We start from the raw sequence: 8,059 nt of genomic DNA on the forward strand, positions 1-8,059 counted from the left end.
ATAATGTTGAATTTTAATTACTTTATTATTGTATGGTTGTTTTATTATATGTACTGCACTTTGGTCCTATGAGTGTTTAAAGTGCTCTATAAATTATGTTGGTATGGTAAAGTATAATAGTATATATACTGTATATTGCGAGTCAGTATTCAAATTGTCATGCTCCGCCCAGACCTGTGGGGGACAGATGGGATATACCAGCAGCTGCTAAACTGGACTAATTCTCCACAATGAAATATACCACAAGGGCCGACCATTTACTGGACTGGTATCAGAGCTATATTTCAAGGTCTGACTGCAGTGTCTGCCCATTAAAGTGTGTCTGATGTATTCTAGGGCCAGTTTATGTCCTGCTCTGGTCTCAAAGAGGGCTGCGTGCTGACAGAGGATGTTTCTAACCCTATACCAGCTCTTTGTACAGCAACAACGAGGTTCAAAGGACCATGTCAAAGACAAAAAGAAAGAAAGAAAATCTAGAGAGTACATTTTGCCAAAAATTATGTGTGCTGTTAAAAAAAAAAAAAATGTTGTTCAAGTATAAATGGAATTTCGTCAGTGCCATTATAGACAGTTATATGGATTATCATTTTAATCCCTGCAATTTGATTTTATTTATCATGTAAGATTTAATAAATATAATCACAAGAATTGTTACATTTTACACAAAAATGTAGTGGTGCACATCTGGAAAATACATTCTATTTGAAATGAACAGAAGTTAGTAAGGCAAGGGGATTTAGCAGCAGTACATGTGAATAAAAGTAATGATACAACACACTACAAAGTGTTATTTTGTTTGTAAATCTCTTGCTGCTGTTAAATTTGTTGAGTAAATTTAATCAAATATTGGGTCAAATAATGAGTCGAGTCATTCTTCACAGTCCAGCATTTTAAGTCAGAAGATGACCAAACTGGTCTAGACTGGACTTCTGCTTTAAGCAAAATAAGTAAAGATAAGGTAGTAAAAACAACTTGCAAAAAATATTAAATCTGGATGGCTTTATTAATAACATTACTATGTACTAAAAATTGGTAACTGACACTGTTAGTGCCAGGAAGCCAGCAATAACACTGTGTGTAATTATCTAATAATCCAGATGTTTGGTTGGTATTTTTAGATCAACATTTAAGCAAGTGTAAGTCAACAAACGAGTATTTTAAGCCAATTTGTGATGGGAAATTTGACCCAGGAATTTTGATGCTGGATCAAAATGACACCCACACCCTGCAAAATAAAACCACCCATGGGTTGGCTCGGTCCAATTTGACCCAGAATGGGTTGCAAATTAGATAGTTTTCAACCCAGTAGTTTTTAGTGTGCAGCAGTTTTAAATGAATTAAACTAGTAAAAGTATTATTATAATTATTATTATTTTATTATTACAACATACTTGGTCTTTTTTTGATACCAAGACTAGGCTATAACTTTTTTTCTTTCTTTCAGGAAATAAAGCATCATCACTGCACTCAGTCTCAGCACAGACAAGAAACATGTTGCAGACATTTTTATTTACAACACTACAGTCAAAGCAAGGTTGAAAGAATAATAAAAAAAACAGTTTATATCATAAATATACTAAAGCAGACCAAGATGGAATATTTATATGACTTTTGAACACATGCTGTGCTTCTTCAGTGCACCACAGATGGGTGAGGTTACACTAAACCAGAGGTTAGAGGTTCAACTCTGATTACCAGCCAGATGCTCAAGAAAAGTATTTTTCCTGAAAAAAAGCTCTTTTTTTCCACCTAATTTCAGGAACCATGTCAAAGTGTTGCTGCAACAGCTTGCAACATTTAAATAGCATGTTGAACTGGGGGAGAATTGATACGTTCAGTATTTAAAGCAGCTTCCATTGCTTCGCTTGCACCACATGAAGCCAATGAGGTTCATATGCTAGAAATGTACATTAAGAGTTGTGGCGTGTCACGATGGCAGCAGCTAATAAGCAGACAGAAAGTAAATTAATACAATATCCTGCTAACAACGTAACAATGTCCAGCTATGCGGTGCTTTAAAGTCTAATCAGTCGCCAGGAAAAAAAGGTGATCTGTGAAAAAAATATATTAAAAATTCTTCACATTTATCTCATGGAGAACTTTTTCTTGATAAGACACCAACTGGCATGTAAAGTAAATAAGAGCATTAGCTGTAAACGGCGCATTGAGGTCGATTATCTCAGTGACTAATGCTCTGTCACTCTGCAGTATGAGAGAGCCCAGCAAGGACCCCCAGTAATGAAGCCTGAGCAGGTGTTGAAAGCCCACTGACATCAAAGGGGAGTGCACTGACAAGAATTTCTGATGAATTTCAATTACTGATCTATTAAAGCTAATGAGCTAAATGGGCAGCCAGAATGCATTTGCTAGACAGCTTGAGACGAGACCTCAGGCTTCTTCTTCTTTCTTATATGCAGAGCAGACAGCATTTTCAGATAAGTTTCAGTGACTGAACGTGTTAAAATCCAGTCATATATGCTCAATTAATTGGCCACATTTAAGAGCAGCTGTTTGGTTTTAAAACAGCTGGTTTTCACACTACCTATTAAATATATACAAATAAAGTAATGTCAGTATGCCACCTGCTGGGCAGGTTCCAACAGAGTGAAGATGCAGGAATCCCTCAATTCTCTGGCATGTGGTGCCATCTGCTGGTCTTATTAGACACTAAACCAGCTCTTTGAATTACTATAAGCACAGACTGGGAAGTGTAAACACCAAAAAAATGAGTAAAATTATTGCAGGGCAGCTTTATATCATGTGGTTCATGTTCATGTAATTGTTTTCCAACGTACACACATCCTACTAGAAATATGTCTACCACTTTGCCTATAAGGAATGGTGTTGCTAATACAAAATTAAAAACGGAATTTGAGGTTTAAGCTTCATTTATTGTTATTGTATTTGCATACAATGAAATTTGCTGAACTCTGAGGAGTACATATTGTATAAAGTATACTATTATATGAGAATTTCAACATACATCTAGATGTAGGAGTGTTGAACTCTGTTACTAAAAGGAGGCAAAACTTAAAACTTTGTACGAGTCACGGGCCACTCTCAGCTGATAAACTCAAGTCAGATACCTGATATTTTTTCTTGGTTGCAGGTTCATGAACAAGAGTTTGATTTGTCTCACTTGACGTTCTGTTACTCTTTCCACATCAGAATCAATAATGCCAGAATGATCCAGCCTTCTTGCTGCCAGCTGGCAAGAGAAGTCTATACTAAATTATATATTTATCTGTTTGTTTGTTTGTTAGTTTTTTTTCAAATAAAAATTTAGAAGAGATACGATATTTTACATTTAAATTATCTTGGCCGACCAGATTTGTCAGGCGGCTCTTTAGTTTGACATATGTGAAGCAGAATACTCCTATCTGCATACATTCACTCACTGAATGCACACACCACCCACTCACTCGTGCTCATTTACCATACAGATCTAAACCTAGACAGAAACAAATTTATATCACTTAGACAAAAGGACATGTCCCACTATCAAATATGTATTTGGTCAAAGATAAACATGAAGAACCTGTACCCTTTACTTTAAGAATAATAATAATTAAAAAAAAAAACATAAAATACTATAACATATGTTTATACCTGACAGAGAATCTTTAGAACAAACTGAATAATGGTTGTCTGCTCTGATGAGTGTTTCATAAAGAGACGGAAGCGTTGTAACAATCTTTTTCTGTAATCAAAATTGATTTCCATTCCCTTTTCACTCAGTAACCTACTTTTTAATATCTGAACTAAAAAACAAAAACAAAACATGTCTTAAAATCTGCAAAGGTTGTTAAGCTAAATTGCAATTTCCCAAGTATCATATATCATCTCCATTTTTTTAATTTTTTTTTATTTTTACAACATAAAAACTTAAAGAAGAGCTCAAGAGCTGGTTGCTGGTATTAAAAGGACCAAGGCCACCTATGCACATAGAATACAGGGCCAATTCACACCACAAATCCCACAGAGCATGTGGAGTGGCATTAAGTGTATAACAGATTATAAAAGGCAGAAGTGAACAATGCCCTAGAGACCCATCACTGCCTGATGCCCTCAACAGGTACTACACATTTTGGAGACCTGAACAGACCACCCAGCACCAGACTCACCTCACCACCAGAAGAAGAGCTTCTCAGCATGACTGTTGGAGTCAGCCTTCCCACCATCACAGATATCTACACCTCCAGATGCAGGAAGAGGGCCACCTGCATCATGAAGGACCTCACTCACCCAGCACACACAGTTTCTGCCCTGCTCCCTTCAGGCAGTAGGTTAAGGAGCATTAAGTGTAGAACCATTAGACTGAGGAACAGATTTTACCCAGAGGCTGTTAGACTCATGAATATCTAACCAGGATAATCCCTGTGAAAAGTCACATCATGTTGCTGCTGATCTGTTTCATGTTGCTGCTGATCTGTTTCATGTTGCTGTGTTCATTTGTGCTCATCTGCTCACACAGACTCATGTTCGTGCTGCTGTTCAGAGTATTGTTTTTATACTACTAGTGCTTAGCATATTTTTAGTTAACGCTTTTCTTAGTTCATATCTTAGATCTTATTACCATTTTTCTTTTACATTTTATGCTTTTGTTGGATGTAACTGGGACCCTGTGTACTCAATTTCGTTCCACCACATGTGGTGCGAATGACAAATGAACTTTGAATCCTTGAATTTTCTCTGAACAAAACAGGTTTTCCTATCTGCATGTGCATTTGTACTTTTAATTCTGCATCCTTTTCCATAAAATAAACCTGACCTCCACCATTTTTTGAGGCATTACTGGCAAATGTTGCAAAGTTTTGTCACAACACCCTTTCCACACACACCCAAAAAAGCTCCTTTTGTCACTAAAGATGTATTTTTCCACAAATACTTTGAAGTATCACCTCTGGAAAACAGACAGGAGAGAGGACATCGTGCACAAAGTGAAATCACAATAATTTGTTTACTGCATCGAGAAAAACTGATAAAGTCACCAACTTCTTTGTAATGGTGATTGCTTTTGCTTTGATATTGTGCATTTGAATGTTTAAGCAACATTAACCAAAGATGAAACGTTTATCGAATGTATGAGAGTTAAAAAAAAATATATAATGTAGATGCACATAAACCATGTTCTAGTATCTTGTGGACTCATTCAGACATTTTTTGCTTTATAAATTGCAGTGATGCATGCTACTCTACTTTCGGTATGATATTGACCATTTGACTGACTTCAATGTGAAACTTTTAAATTATATACTACTTAATGCATTGTTGTTTTCTCTGATGTTTACAATACAAGGAATTTTCTGCTTCATTTTCTACCTTCTAGATTAAATACTGCTGAGACTAAAGTAGTTTCCGCAAGAACCTGTGAACCATTTATTTCTAATCCAGACAAATTTGGCCTAAAAGTTCAAAGAGAGGCAGAAAATCCCTCTTTGAGATGATATGATCAGGTACTGTATATAGTCTGATCCACCTCAGCTAACCTGGCTAATCTGACTTACCCCAAAAATTCATAGGATCAGTTACATGAAAAATCCAACAAAGTTCAGTCAGGTCATCTGGACATTTATTTTTTATGAGATGTTTTGTCCTTCGTCCAAAGGACTTCATCAGTTCAAGGAGCCCCAACAAACTCAGTCCCACAAGCAGCACACTCACATAGTGGACCAACCAGTTTGATGGTGATAAGATGGTTTCTGGGGCCCACCCTCTTCCCCGTCGACTCCTCTGAGGCAGCCATAGCCAAAGTGGTTCAAATCATCAAAGTTCATGCTCAATAATTCAGGTAGAAAAAAATCCAACACAATTCAGTCAGGTCATCTGGAGTTTTTTATTTTGTTGAGATGCTTTGTCCTTCATCCAAAGGACTTTATCATTCGATGGGGGAGAGGGCAGGCCCCAGAAACCATCATATCACCAGTAAACTGGTTAGTCCACAATGTGAATGTGCTGCTTGAGAGAAAGAGTTTGTTGTGGCTCCTCAGTCTGATGAAGTTCTATGGATGAAGAACTTTGTTGGATTTGTTTCATTTTTTTTTACCTGGATTATTGAGCATGAACTTTGATATTACATGAATAATCTTCACATTAGGCTCAAACTTGGTGGGTCTAACAATGAGGAAATAAATAAACTGAGCTTGTAATATTTCTTCTTATTTTTTTATTGCAAAACCTGTTTGGTTAAGTGAATGTGTAATTAAGTCTGTAAAAACAAATGTAACATTTCATTCCTTAATAGCATTTCATAAGAGTATTTAATGTTGATGGCGTAGTTACAATTATTTTACAGAGTTGAAAAGCCATTTTTGCAGAATTTGTAATAAACTTATTCTTCACCTGAAACAGAACGTACTGAACAGGTTTCATTGTGGTTTATAATGGTGGATTTTTTTCCTCCTGCTGTGTCAGAAACAGTCAAATATTCTGGCATACGATCCCTTAAATTTTGATTTGACATACTCATTAACCACTAACTGTCCTTTTAGCCTTCATGTTTAAGTTTGAAAGCAAATGTGTGCATTTAGAATTGACATCAGTGAAATGAACGTCCAAGTCTCAATCTCCCTTTCTTAATTTTTATCAGTCAGTTCCTCCTAAGGTAAATATGTTTCTGACAAAACCTATAATATTATCTGATCTTGTGCAATGGGTTGCCTGAGCTTTTTCATTTCCATGCTGACTAAAGGCTCTGGAGAGTGAAGCAATAACTGCCCATGGGCTCACCACAGAGGTGTTGTCTAACAGATTGTAATTTTTTATGACAGTATTGATTATAGGGGCTTTAATAAAGAAGCTCAGTGTTTGAAACTTTAATTCCTAACATGGCTAAAAGCGGCCAAATACAGCTGAAATCAATCCAAGACTTAATCCTGTTGAGGGGTTTAAACATAATTGCTTTTCTCAAGATATAGAACAAACTAGCCTAAAACAAACACACAAAAAAAGTATTTATTTAGTGTTTATTCAGTCATTGAGGTGATACAAGTATAAGAAGGTGAAATACAAATGCACACATTTCCCCCTCAAGCATGAATGAGAATGCAGCCCAGATTACTGTTAAAGAAGATCCTGCCACCTTCCTCAGTGCTGCACTTGTTCCTGAGGAGGTCTAACATGCCTGCTCTGATCTCCGGGGTGAAAGACTCATGGAAGTGGTCTGTTCCTGTCATGAAGCTCGCCAGACGACCTCCAGATTCACTGCTTGGATTGAAGCAGTCTGTGATGTCAAAACTGTGGGTAAGTGAATGTTCCTCATATTTAAGACCCAGACATTTTAGGCAAGCGATGACCTCTCCAGACGAGCGGTAATCTGGGATGCTGCCGACGCTCAGCTCCTTCTTGTAGGTCTTCCACAGGATGTCCCACCCGCTGTTTGCTGGACAATAACAATAAAAAAAAAAAATGTGTATGATCTTCAATGCAACAAGGTTTTTGCTGCTGATTTTACAACCCCAATTTCAAAAGAGTTCAAATTTTGTGTGACGTAAATAAAAAAAGGAAGGCAATAATTTGCAAATTTGAAAAAATATATATAAAAAAAATTATATATATATATATATATATACACATACATACATACACACACAATGGAAAAAGTAAATAAATTATATATTACATTATATGTTGAAAATATAAATAAATGCCTATAGGAATGAAGGAGACCATGAGGGTGAAGAACCTTTGAAATAAATGTTGTCCCATCATGTATGTGCTTGTCATAACAGAGGCACTAATGTACCCCCATACCATCAGAGAGGCAAGCCTCCTCCTCCTGATTCCAAAGCATCCCCAGACTAGCCAGAGAGAGTCTCTGCATCATATCCTGATTCTTCCCTGGAGTCTTCCCAGAAATTTCACCAAACATTTCAAGACAATATGATCTTCAGGCGATAGGATATTCAAAGTCCCAAATTCATGTTCATAAGCATTATTCTGAAATTGTTCCACTATTTTTAAACAGTTTTTCCACAGAATGGAGAACCTATGGCTTTTCTTAGAAATTCAATTTATATATACTAAAAAAAAAAAAAATGATAAAAAATAATTATATATA

At 36.3% G+C, this 8,059-nt stretch overlaps 1 protein-coding gene across 1 annotated transcript in view; it reads right to left on the minus strand.

Annotated features, from left to right (window-relative positions):
* The window catches only part of pard3bb (par-3 family cell polarity regulator beta b), a 358,866-nt gene that overhangs the window by 75,097 nt on the left and 275,710 nt on the right, over positions 1-8,059 (minus strand). The gene's annotated exons all lie outside the window — the stretch shown is intronic.

The sequence above is a fragment of the Nematolebias whitei genome, chromosome 13 (genome assembly GCF_014905685.2).
Source record: "Nematolebias whitei isolate Nwh7 chromosome 13, NemWhi1, whole genome shotgun sequence".
Taxonomy (NCBI): Eukaryota; Metazoa; Chordata; class Actinopteri; order Cyprinodontiformes; family Rivulidae; genus Nematolebias; species Nematolebias whitei.